At 38.6% G+C, this 17810-nt stretch overlaps 1 protein-coding gene across 1 annotated transcript in view; it reads right to left on the reverse strand.

The window, feature by feature from the left end:
* Positions 1-17810, reverse strand: part of Cacna2d1 (calcium voltage-gated channel auxiliary subunit alpha2delta 1) — a 433805-nt gene that overhangs the window by 173826 nt on the left and 242169 nt on the right. The gene's annotated exons all lie outside the window — the stretch shown is intronic.

A 17810-nucleotide genomic window follows, 5' to 3' on the forward strand; every position in this document is an offset into this window, starting at 1 on the left:
TCTTTTAGATCTAGTTTTTTATGTGTGAGAGTTCTGTCTCATGTACATATGTGTATTATGTGCATGCCTAGTGCTTGTGGAGGGCAGAAGAGGGTGCTGGATCCCCTGGAACTGACGAGCTGCCATGGAGGCTCTGGACACTGAATTCAGATCTTCTGCAAGTATAACTAATGCTCAAAGTTGTTGAGCCATTATCAACAATTTGATGCCTTCCGAAATACTGAAACTGTTAGTTAGGACTGTAAACGGTGCTGCAGAAGGGTAGTATAAAAGGACAAAAATGACTGCCAGGGATTTCAAACTCCTCTTCTTGCATCGAGAGGCTCGTTCTGTCTGCTATAATAAATTGGACACTATATAAAGATGCATTTTTCTGTGTCTCATAAACATTTACCAGCACAGACAATTCTCAACCTGTATGAAAAACAAGCTTATAATACACTATTTTTAAAGGAACCTTACTTGGGCTCTATTTTAAAAACATACTAAGTTGAGATACAGGCCACACCCATCAGAAAAAGAGGTGAGTGACCCACTTGCCAGTCGAGTTTGCCCATTACCTAGATTCTGGTCCACAAGACCCATCCCACAACGCTTACCCTCCAGCCTCACCACCTCCACCACTGCTGAGCCCTGCCCCCACCTCAGAGGACTCCTATAGCTCAGGTGCAAGCCACACCAGTCAGAAGAATGGGTGTACGACCCTCCCTTCCAGCCAAACTGCCCCACTCCCCAAATTCTGTTCTCCAAGACCCATTCCACAGCTCTTGCCCCACTAATTCCTCAACCCCACCACTGCTGGGTCCTGCCCTCATCCTGGCTAACTGCCACTGCTAAGGTGCAGGCCACATCAGTCAGAAGAACAGGTGAGGGAGCTGCCTGTCAACTGAACTGCCCCACTTCCAACATTCTGTTCCCCATGACTCATCCCACAGACCTATTCCTCCCACTTCATCATCATCCTTGTGGCCAGCCCTTACCCCAACTCCAGCTGACTTCACCTGTTCAGGTGCAGGCCACACCAGCCAGTCAGAGGAACAGGTGCAGGCTACACCAGTCAGAAGAACAGAGAACCCCCTACTGTAACAAATGCCAAGCTAACGGCCAGAAGGCCAGTTCCCAATCTGGACAGAGACACCCTAATAGATCAGAGGTCACACCAGCTGTCAGAAATTCAGGCCGCAAAGACGAGAAGGCCAAAGAAGAAACAGAAACCAAGGAACAGTACATCTGTCCAACAAAGGCCAACTCAGAAATTAGAACCTAGACATCCCAAACCCAGATGCCTAAACACCAGTATAAGAATACAACCAATAACAGCCTGGCCAATATGGCACCACCCGAGCCCAGCTATTCTGACATTAAGATTTGAATACATTAATGCAGCAGAAACCCAAGAAAACGACCTTAAAACCAACTTTGTGAAGATGCTAGAGGACCTTAAAGAGGAAGTTTAAAACTCCCTTAAAGAAATTGAGGAAGACAATCAAAAAAATTTGAGGAAATCAATAAATCCATTAACAAATACAAAGAAAAAACAAAGTGGTGAAGGAAACTAATCAAGACTTGTAAATCAAAATAGAAGCAATAAAGAAAACACAAACTGAGGGAATTCTGGAAATGGAAAATCTAAGTAAGCAAACAGAAACTATAGACACAAGCATCACCAATAGAATACAAAAGATGGAAGAGAGACTCTCAGGCATTGAAGATATGACAGAAGAAACAGATTCATCAGTCAAAGAAAATGCTAAATCTAAAAACCTCATAACAACATATACAGGGAATCTGGGACACTATGAAAAGACCAAACATAAGAATAATAGGAATAGAAGGTGAAGAATCTCAGCTCAAAAACCCAGAAAATATGTTTAATAAAATCATAGAAGAAAATTTTCCTAACCTAAAGAAGGAAATGCCTACAAACGTACAAAAAGTGTACAGAACACCAAATAGATTGGATCAAAAAAGAAAGTTAACCACATCATATAATAATCAAAACACTAAACACATAGAATAAAGAAAGAATATGAAAAGCTACAAAGGAAAAAGACCAAGTAACATATAAAGGCAGACCTATCAGAATTATACCCTACTTCTCAATGGAGATTCTAAAAGCCAAAAGTGCCTGGACAGATGTCTTGCAAACTCTAAGAGAGCACAGATGCCAACCCAGACTACTATACCCAGCAAAACTCTCAATCACCATAGATGGAATAAACAAGATATTCCATGATAAAGTCAGATTTAAACAGTATCTGTCCACAAATCAATCCTTATATAAGGTACTTGAAGGAAAACTCCTACAAAATAAAGTTAAATACATCCACAAAAACACATGCAATAGATAATCACACACCAGCAAACGCCAAAGAAGGGAAACACACACACACACACACCTACTACCACCACCAAAACCAAACTCAAGAAACTAGACATCAGACCAAATAACCCAATTAAAAGTGAGGTACAGATCTAAATAGAGAATTTTCAACAAAGGAATCTCAAATAAAGAATTGTTCCACATCCTTAGCCTTCAAGGAAATGTAAATCAAAATGACTCTGAGATTCCATGGTACACCTGTCAGAATGACTAAGATCAAAACACAAGTGACAGCTCATGTTGGAGAGGCTGTGGAGTAAGGGGAACAACACTCCATTGTTGGTGGGAGTCCAGACTTGTACAGCCACTTTGGAAATCAATGTGGCAGTTTCTCACAAAACAGGGAATTGATATACCTCAAGACCCAGCTATACCACTCCTGGGCATATGCCCAAAGCACACTCTACCATACCACAAGGACATTTGCTCAACTGTGTTCATAGTAGTTTATTTGTAGTAGCCAGAAACTAGAAACTACCTAGATATCCCTCAACCAAAAAATAGATAAAGAAAATGTGGCATGTGTATACAATGGAGTATTACTCAACTGTTAAAAACAATGACATCATGAAATTTGCAGACAAATGGATGGACTAGAAGACATCATCCTAAGTGAGGTAACCTACGCTCAGAAAGACAAACATGATATGTACTCATTCATAAGTGAATATTAGCTGTAAAGTAAAGGATAACTAAGGTACAATCTGCAGACCCAGAGAAGTTAAGTAACAAGGAGGGCTCAAGGGGAGAGTATAGGTTGGACAAGGAGAGAGGAGAATTCGGGGAAGTGGAAGGATGAGTGAGAGACACTGCCAGCTGCCGCCGCCATGACAAGCAGCATGTGAAGATGCTGGTATGCCATGAGCCACATGGTAAGGTATAGATTTATAGAAATGGATTAATTTAAGATATAAGAACAGTTAGCAAGAAGCCTGCCACGGCCATACAGTTTGTAAGCAATATAAATCCAATATAAGTCTCTGTGTTTACTTGGTTGGGTCTGAGCGGCTGTAGGATTGGCGGGTGATAGAGATTTGTCCTGACTGTGGGCCAGGCAGGAAAACTCTAGCTACAAATGGCACCCAACGGCTCAAGTTTCCACCTTAAACCTGAGAATATTTAATAAGCAATTCTAAACAGAGCCAAAACCAGGTTCCTGCTTCATTTCTCATACGGGCAGGTAGACACCGCAAAACGTGGGTTTGTGCTACTGGCAGGTTCCTGGCATTTGCGCTTGACCTGCAGTATGGCGGGAATGAGGCTTCTACAAGCAGCATATTACGCTGCTGCTGTGTGGTGGATTTAGCCTTTGCTAGTGTTAAAAAAAAAAAAAAAGAGGTTTCTGGGCTACACACTGCTTGGGTAAAAGCATAGACCCAGGATGGCTCCCAGAGCTGTTGGGAAACGTACCACCACCATGTTGGGAAGCTTAAGTGGGCGGAGCCAGAAGCCACAGCGCTGTTTCAGGCTTACAAATACTGCAGTTTAAAGCAATAGATTCACAATAAGACAGATTCAGATGTAATAGCTTACAATGTGTGTAAAATATACGTAGGCTTAAAAGAGACAAGATGAATATTACACAGAGAATCTGGATTGTGTTGTCTTTGGGATTTTTAACTGAAGAAAAACATTTGATTACAAAAGCTGTTGAGTTACCCCAAAATGTATATTTTAAAGGTACCTTGACTTCAAAATTAGGATGTAAGAATGTGTTGCTTTGGAAAGGAGGCTCTGCTTTTGTTTCCACAGAAAGCCAGAGGCTATGGATTTGTTCCAGATTAAGATACATCAGGTTTGACCAGCCAAGACCCCCAGAAAAGTCTCTGATGACACCATGGCCCAGATGATCCAACATCCAGAACCATTTCAAGGAAACTGGCTCAGATGATACACTCTCACGGACTACTCCATAATCCTAAAATTTTCTTTGTGTCCCCATAAGATACAGTGCCCCCCTTCAGCAGGAAGTAGTAAGAGAAGCTACGTCCAAATTCCCAGATACACCAAGCTGGCTTTGGAGATGTGTAAAAGTTAAAACCTTCCTCTTTAAAAAAAAAAAAGAAAGAAAGAAAGAAAAGAAAAGGGGAAGTGCTGTGGGATGGTCTGTATGTCAAATTGCTCTGATTGGTCAATAAATAGAACACTGATTGGCCAGTGGCCAGGCAGGAAGTATAGGTGGGACAAGGAGAGAGGAGAATTCTAGGAAGTGGAAGGCTGAATGAGAGACACTGCCAGCCGCCATGATGAGAAACAGCATGTGAAGATGCCGGTAAGCCACGAGCCACGTGGCAAGGTATAGATTTATAGAAACGGATTAATTTAAGATATAAGAACAGTTAGCAAGAAGCCTGCCACGGCCATACAGTTTGTAAGCAATATAAATCTCTGTGTTTACTTGGTTGAGTCTGAGTGGCTGTGGGACTGGTGGTAGACAGAGTCTACCTGTCTAATGTGGGCCAGGCAGGAAAACTCTAGCTACATACATGGTCTTGCTGTGAAGCGGAAATAGAACAGACATTGTCTGTGGATGTGGAGAGGGGCTTGTATTGGGGTGGGGATGGAAACAGGAAGAATCAGGTTGGGAGAAGATAGAGGGATAGAGTACAGGGATTGACAACTAGAGTCTGGGGCATCTCTAGGATGAGCTAGAAACCTAGAGCAATGGAAACTCCAGATATCTATGAGGATGACTCTAGTTGAGACACCTATAGGGGATACAGAGCCTGAACAGATCATCTTCTGTAACCAGACAAGTTGTCCAGTGGAAGCATTGGGACACCAATCCAATGACAAAACCTTTGACCTACAATCTGTCCTGCCTACAAGATGTGCTGGGGTAAAGGCAGCACAGAAATTGTGTGAATGGCCAACCAACGACTAATCCAGCTTGAGACCCATGCCATGAGAAGGAGCTCACCCTTGACACTGCCTAGAGGGCCAGAAGCCAGAGGCTAGATAGCCAAACACCTTAGGGTAGAATCAAACAAGATAGTCTAAAAAAAAAAGTCAATGAAATGATTCCTAATAATATTCTGCTATACTGGTAGATTGGAGCCTAGCCCAATGGTCATCAGAGAGGCTTCATCCAGCAACTGGTGGAAACAGATGCAGACCACAGCTAAACATTAGGTGTGCTTGGAGAATCCTGAAGAAGAGAGGGAGGAGGGAGTGTAGGAGCCATAGGGGTCAAGAAAACCTACAGAATCAACTAACCTGGGCTCATAGGAACTCACAGAGACTGAACTGACAACCAGGGAGCCCACATGGGACTGGCCTAGGCCCTCTGCACATATGTTACAGTTGTGTAGCTTGGTCTTCTTATGGGAATAGGGGCTGTCTGTCTCTGTTGCTTGCTTTTGGGACCCTTTCCTCCTACCAGATTGCCTTGTACAGCCTTTTAATAGAAGAGGAGGTGCCTAGTCTCACTGCAACTTGACACATGATGGCTGGTTGATATCCATGGGAGGTCTGACCTTTTCTGAAGAGAAACAGAGGGCTGGATAGGGTGGGGGGGGGAGTATGGCAGGAGAGGAGGAGGGGAAACTGTGGTTGGCATGTAAAAAAAACAGACAAAATAAATAAATACAAAAACACATAGTAAGTTGTTGTAACTGTCTTATAGAAAAAATACGTGAAAGTCATGACATTTAGAAAAAACTAGTAAATGAAGTCACTTTGGAAGTGTGGACATGTGGCTCTAGAGTTACGTGCATGTACTGCTCTTATGGGACCTGAGTTCAGCTGCCAACAGGAACATAGGATGGCTTGTGATCACCTGTCACTCTAAGCTCCAGGAAACTTGAATCCCTCTTAAGGACTCTGGGCATTTTCACTCACTCAATGCATCTCTCTCTCTCTCTCTCTCTCTCTCTCTCTCTCTCTCTCTCTCTCTCTCTCTCTCTCTCTCTCTCTCTCACACACACACACACACACACACACACACACACACTTATAAATCTTTTGAAAAACTGTCACTTTTTTCATGTGTTCACAAGTCTGAATGTGTGCATCTCCATGAAGGAAAACATAGTTTCCTTTCCCAACTTATAAAAATAGAGACCAGGACCCACCTTTTGTTGTTGATTTGAAAAACCCTTCTGATACTGAGGAGACTAGACTAGTCTCTATGAAGAACCCAAAACTGTAAATATTAAAAATTATGATTCACCTCCTGGATTAAAACCTATATATTAGAATTTGTGTCAGAAAGAAATGATTGAATTTTAAAAACTATGATTTGATTTTTGAAGTGTCTGGATAGTGAACTTTAATGAGCACAGAATGTCCAATTCCTGAAACTTCTTACAGCATCCCTTGTGACTGGATTAAACACAAAGGCAGGAGACACTCACGTGTCCCCTGAGACCCACACCTAATCACTGCTTTATTGATTCCACTTGCAATGCAGTCTTTTACACGTCCGAGACAATTTTCAGTTTAGAATGAGGATCCTGACAACAATTTAAACACAGAGTAAGCTAGTCTCCATTGTAGACTTCATTCTGTGTCACATGCTTCTTGCATTTACAAAATCAGAACATGTAGAAAGCTGAGGGAAGCTGTGCTACATTCCAAGCACCATTGTGTCATGTCAGGGAAAGCAGGAAATAAATTAACCCTCCCTCTCTTACGGGAAACAGTTCAGCTTCACGGCACAACCTGGGGGCGGGGGAGGATTCCATTTGGTAGACAGTACTAGAGTGAATAGACTCAACTGACTAATCAAATTGTTTCCTATATGTGATCATGGCAGAGGTTAAGCCTTCCACTCGTGACGTGAGGGTGTCCCACAGGCTGTCAGGAGGTGATCAAGAACAACAAGGCAAGCCAGGAGTAACTCAAACTGAACATTTTGATTCTGCTAAGATAAATTCTAGATGAAATTTAAATTCAGCCAAGTAAAATTAAACTCTTAAAAATTCAAGCTTGAGGATTTCTAACATACTCCCATTTTTACTTACTACATTTTATATAAATCCTGTTATTTAACTATACTTTCAAAATTGTTCATTTCTCCTAAAACTGTTATGGAAAATGATTAATCTGAAATTTATTGAAATTTTATGCATTTATACCAGGTCTTTTGGGTTTGAGATGACATCATTCATTATACTTGATATGTTAAAATGAACTAAAGAAAATACAAATGCTACATGTGTGTTTGATTTAAATTTGAATATCTGTGTAATATACAAACTATATATAAGTACATACAGTTATGTTACACTGAATTAGTCATAAAATCGTAGACTGAACATCTGCATTCCTTTTGGAAGCCAAATATGTAAAATTTTCTATTTTAAAAGAGTTCATTCTTACTATAGTTTTTTATATGGTCTAAATATATTTATATTTAGGATAAATGTGTCTTTGGAGAAGATAAGACAATGATGAGGCACCAAGTCAAATTTCTGTTCTTGGGTTGGGAAGGTGACGGGCCTTACAGGAATGAGCAACACCTAGTGACACACACCCTACATATCTATGTCTTCTCTGCCAGTAAAAGTCATGTGGCAGACTTGTCATTAGTAGCATATATTTCATTATTTCCTTACTAAACCTAACACAAAAGTTTAATTGGTCCATTCATTAGGATGAATGTGTTTAAGAACCAGGATTTGGAGACTTTGAATTGGTTACACAGTCCTCATCTATGGCAAAGTAATCCTAAAATATTAACATGAGCAAATTTTGTAACCATATTAAATATTTTTCTGGTTCCAGTTTCTTTTATTTTCCTTTAGAAAATAATAATATTTTGTTTGGAATTCTTTTTTTTTTTGTGTTTTTTTTTTTTTTTTTTTTTTGTTTTTCGAGACAGGGTTTCTCTGTGTAGCTTTGCGCCTTTCCTGGGACTCACTTGGTAGCCCAGGCTGGCCTCGAACTCACAGAGATCCGCCTGGCTCTGCCTCCCGAGTGCTGGGATTAAAGGCGTGCGCCACCACCGCCCGGCCTGTTTGGAATTCTTATTTATATATTTTCAACATTGTTTGCTTCAGAAATAATTAAGTTTCAGAGATCTCCTATTAGGAATAAAAAAACATAGTGTGGTATGTGCAGTAATGTTAAACTAAATCAGCATGCAATGAAGTGACTCAAGTCATGGAGCCACCAAACTATGCAGAGTAAGATAAAGATACAATTCACAGAAATAAAGAGTAAGTTATTAACTCAAGCAGATTCTATAGTTAGATATTATAAGACAGAGAATTTTGATTAGAATGAACTCACTACCAAAAGAAAATTAGTAGAGGAAATTTTATTTTTAAAGAAAAAAGTTGAATACTAAAGACACAGACTTGAAGGAGAGGCATAAGTCTTAGCTGGGTCCTTCTCCCTTGGCAGTGTTCCCGCCTCCAGCCCATTTAAACTTTGTTCAGGAAGATTTCCGGAGCAGCATAAGGAGTCAGATCCCAAACCCTCAACAGTTACTTCCATGTAGGTGTTCCATGACTTGAATCACTTTATGGCACTTGGATTTAGTTTAACATTTCTCACATACCTTAGTATGTATTTTATGTAGCAGAAACAAGAGCTGCAAATGAGTAGAGCGTGAAGAGTAACCGCTGTTATCCCTAATGACGACCATCAGCAATTTTTCCAACTACCTTTTCAGTGCTAAGTGCTGGAGAACAGGATGAGTATGTTCTCACCAAGGGAGCAAAGGCACCCACTTCAGTACCTAAGAGGCCAGACGAATCGGTGAGGTCAGGCAAAACCCTAACGTGCTACATTAAAAATCTCTTGGTATCTGTAGATAGCAGATAATTAGACATCTCAAAGAATTAACTATATTTCCTCTTTATTAACAAGAAGGCAAGGGGAGATTGGGGGACTCTTAATCACTTACCCAGCCTCCCTAAAAGTCCCCTCAGTCCTTCCTTCCAGAAAGTAGTCAGACCAATATTATTTGCTGGTTTAATTCAACTACAGCATATAAACTAACAACCATAGGTATTAGTGAAAGAATAAGTTATTGTGTTTCTTAACTATGACTAAATGTTTTGATGAAAATTATTGAACATCATCACTTAAGGAAAAAATTTCAGATAGAAACAGTAGTTTTCAGAATAAGGTAAAATATTATGGATTTAAGCCAGAAACAGCTTCAACTAGATTGTGGATTAACAAAACCTCCAGAGGGCTATTTTTCATAATTCAGTCATCTCAGATGACAAAAACAAATTGTTTTGTTTCTGATTTTAACCAAGTAAGTTAGACGTGTATTATCTCCTTGAAATAAATTTACTTTATATGGTCGTTCTAATATAATACTGCTGCTTGGTGAAATTTAAAACGTCCCCTAGTAAGTTGAGAGATAAATTACTTTAGTCTCTTGGTATCTATTGGGAACCAAAAATCAAATCTGGGCAAAATAGGCTACTCCATCTTAAAAATGTGTATTATGAGTGGCAGCTCCAGCATGCCAGTTTCCTATAAAAGTTGTTCTCTGATGAATAGCTATGTTAAAGTCTAAGGTCTCGGAACTAAGCTCCTCTGTAGAAATAAGATCCTTCTAAAGGTAAATATTAAATATTGGAACTAAAAGCTATGAATGTATAATCCACAGCCTAAATGTGTGACATTCTCAATATTCCAATAGAGATAAACTTTCTGTAAAATGGGTAATTCTTTTTCTTTGGTGATACCCTTGCTTCTACACAGCCTGATACATTACATGCAGCTGTATATTCTACAAAGATTTTTCTATTAAAGCAGGATTTAGATTAATTTCTATCATTCCTGACTTTCAAATTAAAATCAGATGAAATGATGGATATTCATTAAAAATGAGATATTTTCATCATTTTTGCATGCCAAGATCCACAGTTTAGCTGACCATGTGTTAGTTAAATTTTATTAAAATATATTAATAACAATTTGGCCCAGAAAACACAACCTCATGTTGAATGTCTGTGTGTAGAACATCAACTGGCTTCACAGCAACACTGTGTAAATCAAAAAGTTTAGGGACCAGTAGGTTTAGTTGTTTATGTGTATGAGTATGGGAAAGTTCATTAAAGCACTCTCATAACATTATATTAATTTATTATGAGGATTTTATGAGCAAGTTGAGAACGTAAAATTGGTAAGAAAATCAAAGAAAAAACATGAGCAGAGTTGTATTTGGTTATCAATGTCACCAATTCACTGGACTTAAGACATTGGGGACATCCATGTTTGTGTTATAGAAAAGAGATAGACAGTGAAGCAACTGGTCTTGTGTGATAGTTGACACCTATTGTGTCCAAGAGAAAATAAATGAGGTGGTTACAGCGAAAGGGTTTGGTTGTGTGACACTCACAAATGTTTACAGATATTGTACACATATAAAGAAACAAATCAGGAATACAAATTCATGAATAAAGTTTTAACATTTTTCTCATAAGAATAGATGGCTAGTAAAGTTTTACCCATACCAAGCCTGTGATGATACCTAAACACATGTTATTGCTGTTTCTGAGAAGCCAGTTGGTGAAGAAGTCCACATGTCATAGGGCAGTGGGTCTTAGCTGTGTATATGGAAGACGCCTGCTAACTGATACTACAATGACTTCCATCCATCATTAAGTACTAGTCTGTCTCAGCCTCCTGCTCAGCCTCCTGCCTTTATGAATGCAGGGTTACTATTTCCTAGAGACAGTACATTCTATGCTAAACACACCCACCTAATAGTGTTTAGTCTCTGAGAAACAGTCATTCATTGTATGCTGTTTTATAATTTATCTTAAATTACAGATTCAATTTAATACTGATATAATTAGCTTAATGAGGGAATAAGACAGGAAAGCAATGTATTCCTATTGTAAGCTTATTTTTGTTCTTTATGAAACATGTTATTTTACATTTAGTCCTCAGGTAATTTTCATATTTATAATATCATTGAGTTAAGTTCCATTATAGTACCTGAGAATTAAAATATTATAAAATAGTTCAGCATACATTAACTAATCATTAAATCAAAGTTTCCTAAGGGAATTGACAAGAGTAAAAGTAATAAATCCACTGGTCTTTATAACGCTTAGTTGCATAGCCACCCACTGGGATTCTAGCCTTAATATTTATGGTGAAATTACTGACACAATTGGATATACCCCCCTTAATGAAACAAGGAACTGTACTACTCCCCAGCAGGAAACAGGAATTCTGTCTACAAGAGAAATACACTTTTAATGGAGAGATTATAGTGTTTTAGATTGAATAGTGACAGTGTTTTATAAAGCCACAAGAGTATAAAGCCACAAGTGTTTTGAATATTGCTTAAACTGTACTGTCTGATAAATAGTTATCAAAAGCTATAGGAAATTATTAGAAATTTCACATTAAGACAGTAAAATGCACAAAATATATGCAGCTTTTTAGAAAGTTTCAAATAGAACAAACGTGTGTACACACACCACATATAAACATGTAGCACACACACAAAATTCAAATAAAATATAGTATAGACCATTCTTAGAACAAACCAAGAAACTCCAAGTGGGAAATTTATTTTAGAGTTCCTTGAATCTTGGACCTCAACAGGGATCAATTTCTTTAAGGGTTAGGAGCAGTACCAATTTATTTCTTCATCTTATAGACTTTAATAGCAATCTGCCTCTGAGCTATTCCAGTGCTCCAGATGAATTTAATAAATAGAAGACCTGAGACACTGAGAAAAGGCAAAAGTAGAATATGAGAAGATAAATATGTTATTTTCTACAGGCCCCAAATCTCCAAGGAATTTCAGCTCATAACTAAGCAAGCACATTCATGATGCTGGAGGGCATGCTCAATTCTGCTTCGGCCTGTAGTTCCAGGGATGGTTGGGTTATAATCATTAACACCATTAATATTTAATCCATGAAATCTTTCATTTGTCATGTCCTTCCTACTTAGACAACACAAAGCTCTTCTTGAATTCTGATCAAAGTTAAGAGCACTTGACCATACCACATGAGATCCTAGCAGTAAAGTCATATTAATTTGTCCCATTCTCCAAATGATTATCAATCTCAGAAAATCATCACATTGAAACAAAATATAAAGGCTCACTTTATGGTAGTGACTTAATTACTGAGTGTAAAATAATCTGTCAAAAATTAAGACCTAAAGAATGTTAAAGGTATCATTGCTATGCCAATTCATCTCATTTCTTTCTGACCACAAGAAGCAGTATATTCAGAGAGAGACATAGACACAGGCGCACTGTACCTAGTGCATGCTGGGATTTGCATTTAATTGCTTAAAGCTGGCAACATCTTTCAGATACAGAAGAGCCAGATCTCTTCAAAAACAGTATGTTAAAATTTTAATTAATCTTCAGCACATTGCTCTTTGAATTCCTCATTCCTTTTATTTTGAAACAATGGGTTTCCACACTAGATGGACAGGCAGAATGGAATAAATAGTACTGAAACAAACATTTTTGCTTCCTTTGGAAAACACGCAATACTTTAGTCCATTTAAGGCAAAGTCATAACAACTAGCCTTCTGAAAGTAGAAAGGGAACACATTAAAAGTGGATTATATTACATGCAAGAAAATAATCTAGGATATCTAAACAATAGACTGTTGTCACATAGTGCTCAGACTATGGCATCAGGAGCACGCACAACGCTCCTCTTTAGGAACAGGGCTTCTCCACCTCTTAATCCTTCTAAAGACACCTTTTGTTGTTCACCAGTTCTGTGTTAGGGAGAACGTAAGTAGTCACTCTCTGGGTTATACAGAATAATTAGTGAAGGCCTGATTCACAGGCCAGCTGCATCCAGATGCTCACTCTGCATGCTTCTCATACTACACTGTGGTCTGCTGTGGGGCCCTGAAGAGTCAGAGATGGGGAAGCTGTGCTTGGCTGGAGTCACCAGTGACCAGAACACACAAGATTCCTCACAAACTCGACGGAACATTTTCTAACTAGCTTTCTCCTCGATGGAAAAGGCCTTAGCAGACTAATTTTCATCTGCTATATATTTGATTCACTTGAAACAAACACTAAGATTAGAACTTGAGTCAGGCGGTGGTGGCGCACGCCTTTAATCCCAGCACTTGGGAGGCAGAGCCTCAGATCTCTGTGAGTTCGAGGCCAGCCTGGTCTATAGAGCGAGATCCAAGACAGGAACCAAAACTACACAGAGAAACCCTGTCTCGAACAAAAAAAAAAAAGATTAGAACTTGATCCAAGGTAATTTATTTAGGAGATGATAATCCCATCTGATATTGGAGTTTGCATGGCACCTCCAGAGAAGCTCCAGGTTCCTATGAATGAGGACCTGAGCAGGGAAAGAGCTGCGACAGAAGCAGCTTGTTTGTAAATAGACAGCACCCTTATAGGGGAAACAGGGGTGAGCAAAGGAAGAAACCTCAGTGGCTCAGAACCCATTGCTCAGTATTGCGCCGTTAGGCTCATTTACACAACACAGACTTTTTAACACACACTAAAATACATGTAACTCTACCTACACATGACATGAGGTGTTATGTGTCTCAGTGTCCGAAATCTCTGCGTGTTTTAGCATTATAATTGGACAAAAGCCACCTTCTGACATCTAAAGCACCCCTGTCCTGAGCCTGGGGTACAAAGCTTGCTTTAGCTGGCTTAGAGCAGGGGTCTTCTAGCATTCCTCTTTGCCAAATTGTTATAATTTTACTAGGCTTTCCATAAATCATGTGGGAGCTTTCTCTCTCTGCCCTACTTTCCTAGCTCAGTGACACCAGGAACAGAGAACAGAGAAGGGTAGAATAGAAATAAAGAAATTTAAGATGTGTATGTTAAGAACAACTGGAAATCCATTCCCTGGGGTCATTTTCCAGACATTGAATTACCTAAAGAGGACTGAGTGAGCATGCCATCTGCACTAGCTAGCATTTTTAAACATGCCCTATACTCTGCAGCCAGTTCAGAAAGCCATCAAATGATAGGGCTGTAGATACATGAGGGGGTGGCTAGAAGAACGTGAGCCAAGGGTCTTGTTATGTGCTGAGGGAATGTGTGAGGGGAAAAAGTCATATCAGCTGCAGCCATTCAGGGAGTGCATTAGAGGCCAAGCACAGGACAAATAACAGATGACCTTCAGCACCGGTCAGGTACAGCAGGACTGTCCAGCCATGAGCTTCCCTCTGTCACACAGTGTGGAGGGTAAAGACTGGTAGAGGAGTCACTTTGATTTTTATGATAGCAAAGTTAGAACATGCTTGTTTTATCTAGTGAAGGCCTCTATGATGTAAAGGGACCAGACAGCCTGTGCTAAGGAAAGGATAAGAAAACAGCAGCAACACAACTGTGCTGAGTGACTGACAAGTGATGGCGATTGTCTTCCATCCCCGGACAAGTTCTTTACCAGGTCCAGCAAACCACCAATTCATCTGTTCAAAGCTGCTTGTTTTCTCTTCTCATGAACCGACCAAAGAACTCCAACATCAAAGGAATGCAACAATAATTTAATGCCACAATTTATCTGAAATAGCTTTTCAAAATTTAGGGGAAAATGTAGGTTTATTATTATCCAGATTATTTAAGTAATATTCAAATTATTTTTATGTTTTATAAAATTATAATGATGGCTTTCTGTTTAAGTATGCAAGCTATATTTATTTAAGCAATATACAAAAGTTGAAATACCAGATAAAGATTTAATAACATTAAAAGGGCATTTATTTTGTTTAATATAAATTATGAAGCGTAGTTTTTAAATGATAAAGAGATTTTTAAAAAAAAGAATGAATACTCAGCTTAAGGACATATCTAAAGTAAGTTTACCTAAGTTGATGCAATTTCAATAATATGCAAACTATTGCAGGGATATAGGGCTAATTAGAGTCTTCTACATTTTAAAATATCATTCCACACATGTTCAGAACAAAGAAGCACATCAGTGAATTCAGTTTGATCATATTTTCCTTTTTAATACATAAGAAACTCAGTATGAAAAATATTTTACATTTAAAAGATCAAACAATTTCAAAGTCAATATCCAGGTGTGAGGAGTGAAAAGAAGGCATTAGCACCCAATTAACCTCTGCAGACACTATTTCCTCTCACAAACCAGAAGGCTGGATTTCCTTCTCCATATGTTGATGGTTTTGGCTACTTTCATGGTTACTTGTCAAATGAAAACATAACAGATCTGGAGACACTCAAGAGGACAAAGGGAATGGACACCAGATCAAAGGAAATGATTGTTGAAATTTTACATTTTTAATCTAAATTTATCCAATTATATCCCCATGCCATTATGAAACGACACAAGATAAACCTACAAGAGATTAATCAAAATTTATAAATTCTAACATATATTGTTCCCCCTTTCTTCAATGTAAAGTAAAGGATAAAAAAACAGGCAATTGTTTGATATTTCTTAGAAATTGCTTAGGGAATCATACAAAAGAGATATCAGACCTTAGTAAATGAGAAGTTGGAAAAAGCTCTAAGAGTTTTCTTTTGATACAAGGAAACATCCTTTACAGGTAGATAATTTGAATTTGTTCAGAAGCTGTCATTATATGAAGGTCTAAAGTATATGCTGTAAACACGCATACTATGCTGTAGATTTGACATGTACATGCTGTAACACGTTACCTGTGGAACACCACCTGCGTTGTGGACATTCCAAGGCTGGAGAGTTGAACGGTGCAGATGTACAGGCCAATTTTTTTGGTCTCTCTTTAGTCCATCAGTAACTATTCACTGTCCACCTGTGTGTGTGACCTCACTTCTCTGCAACCATCACCAAATCCTTCTGGAATATAGTAACTTAGTCACTCGCTCGCTTCCACCCACCCAAAGCCAAGGGTGTCGTCAGATGGGCTCTGAGACTGTAGCAGAGACATCTACTGTGATCTATCCCGATGCCTGATGTTCCCACCAACATGTTTTTTAAATGTTTTGATTTATGGCTTTCTTTTGTTCAATATGTATAAAAACATCATGCAACTGTAACTGCATCGAAACATGGTATTTAGGGCAATCTAAATCTGTATTTCTTGAGCACAACTGCTCATACTCAGCTAAGGAATAAACTGTCTTTTATTTCCTTTGAGGTGTGAGCTATATATTTTGTTAATATATATTGTAGGATGACTAAATTGAGCTAACTAGCTTACACACTACACATCTTTAGTTTTGTGGTAAAAATAATCATCCTCAGCATTATACAAGGAGACAATATCTAGAAAAGTTAGCAATCATAATGTAGGTTTGCCAGAAAAAGCTTTCAAATAAATTTGAATTTTAGATAATGAAGATAATGAATTTCATTTCTTATAGGAAATTTATACTAAGGAAGTTGTTTATCTGAATCCAACTGTAAATGAGCGTGTAGTATTTTATGCACTAAAGCTTTTAATTCTACTTTATGTAATACTATCATGTATGTACACAGTTATTTGTGGTAATTTTTAAGCTTTTATGGTGTAGGATAGGATGTTTTATCACTTAGCAATCCCCTTCAAATTAAGGGATCTCAAAAGAGCAACACTACCATTACAAACTCAGCCGGCCTTTAGAAAATGCAACTATCCAGAGAGGTCAGCAGGCCCCATTTCGGCACAGCCGCAATAACTGTGTAGTCAAAGTTATTTTATGGCTCAGTGGGAGTTTTAGGGTGATAGAGAACTATCAGCCATCTTTCGTTGAATTCTCACTTTCAAATATGTTAAAGCAACATTGAAACCGTTATGTTGGGATTTGAACAGCAGTTTTCCAATTTCTGATGATTTGAGAAAATTCAAGTAGAGCTTGACTGTCCATGTTCATTATCTCACTGGCAACTGTGGGTGGAGATTTTCTTGGTCTGAGAGGCCAAGTTTCATGTTTATGCCCAGCTTATAAGCCTTCTGCCTTCCCATCCTGGGTCACAGGAATGCCATTCCCAGGCAAAGCCATTCCTGAGGGCAGATTAAAGAGTGAGTCAGTGGCAGAGTTTCCAACTCAGTGCTGCTGACTCCTTAGAAGTGTTCTTTCTTTTGAAGTTTGGTTGCTCCCAGTTGTTTTGATGAGATAACAAGAAGCCAAGATTCCTCAGGGACTCATGAAGCGATTCAGCACTGTCTAAGATCAAATCTGGAATACTTATCATTTGTAAGCTAAAGGCAAATTAGATATTTTTAAAGAAAACAAAGCAAGCTTGAAAGAGCTGTGTGATACATTATACATGATTAATAAAATAAATATGCATTTGCTTTCTGAACATAATTTACAACATGATAGTTTAATTTATATGGACACACACACAGGAGAGAGAGAGAGACAGAGACAGAGAGAGACAGAGAGGATAATTTCTTCAATTGTCTGATAGAAAGTTGGCCATTATACTTTCCATAGAACCTTTTGATAAGTTTTAAATCCCTGGTTGCTGGGTATCTGCCATCAAAGTAATAAGCTAATCAAGCCAAATTAATAAATTCAGATTTTTTTTTTATTTTTTGAAACAAGGTTTCTCTG

Source organism: Peromyscus californicus, unplaced genomic scaffold (genome assembly GCF_007827085.1).
Source record: "Peromyscus californicus insignis strain IS unplaced genomic scaffold, ASM782708v3 Scaffold_6__1_contigs__length_162567912, whole genome shotgun sequence".
In the NCBI taxonomy this organism is placed as follows: domain Eukaryota; kingdom Metazoa; phylum Chordata; class Mammalia; order Rodentia; family Cricetidae; genus Peromyscus; species Peromyscus californicus.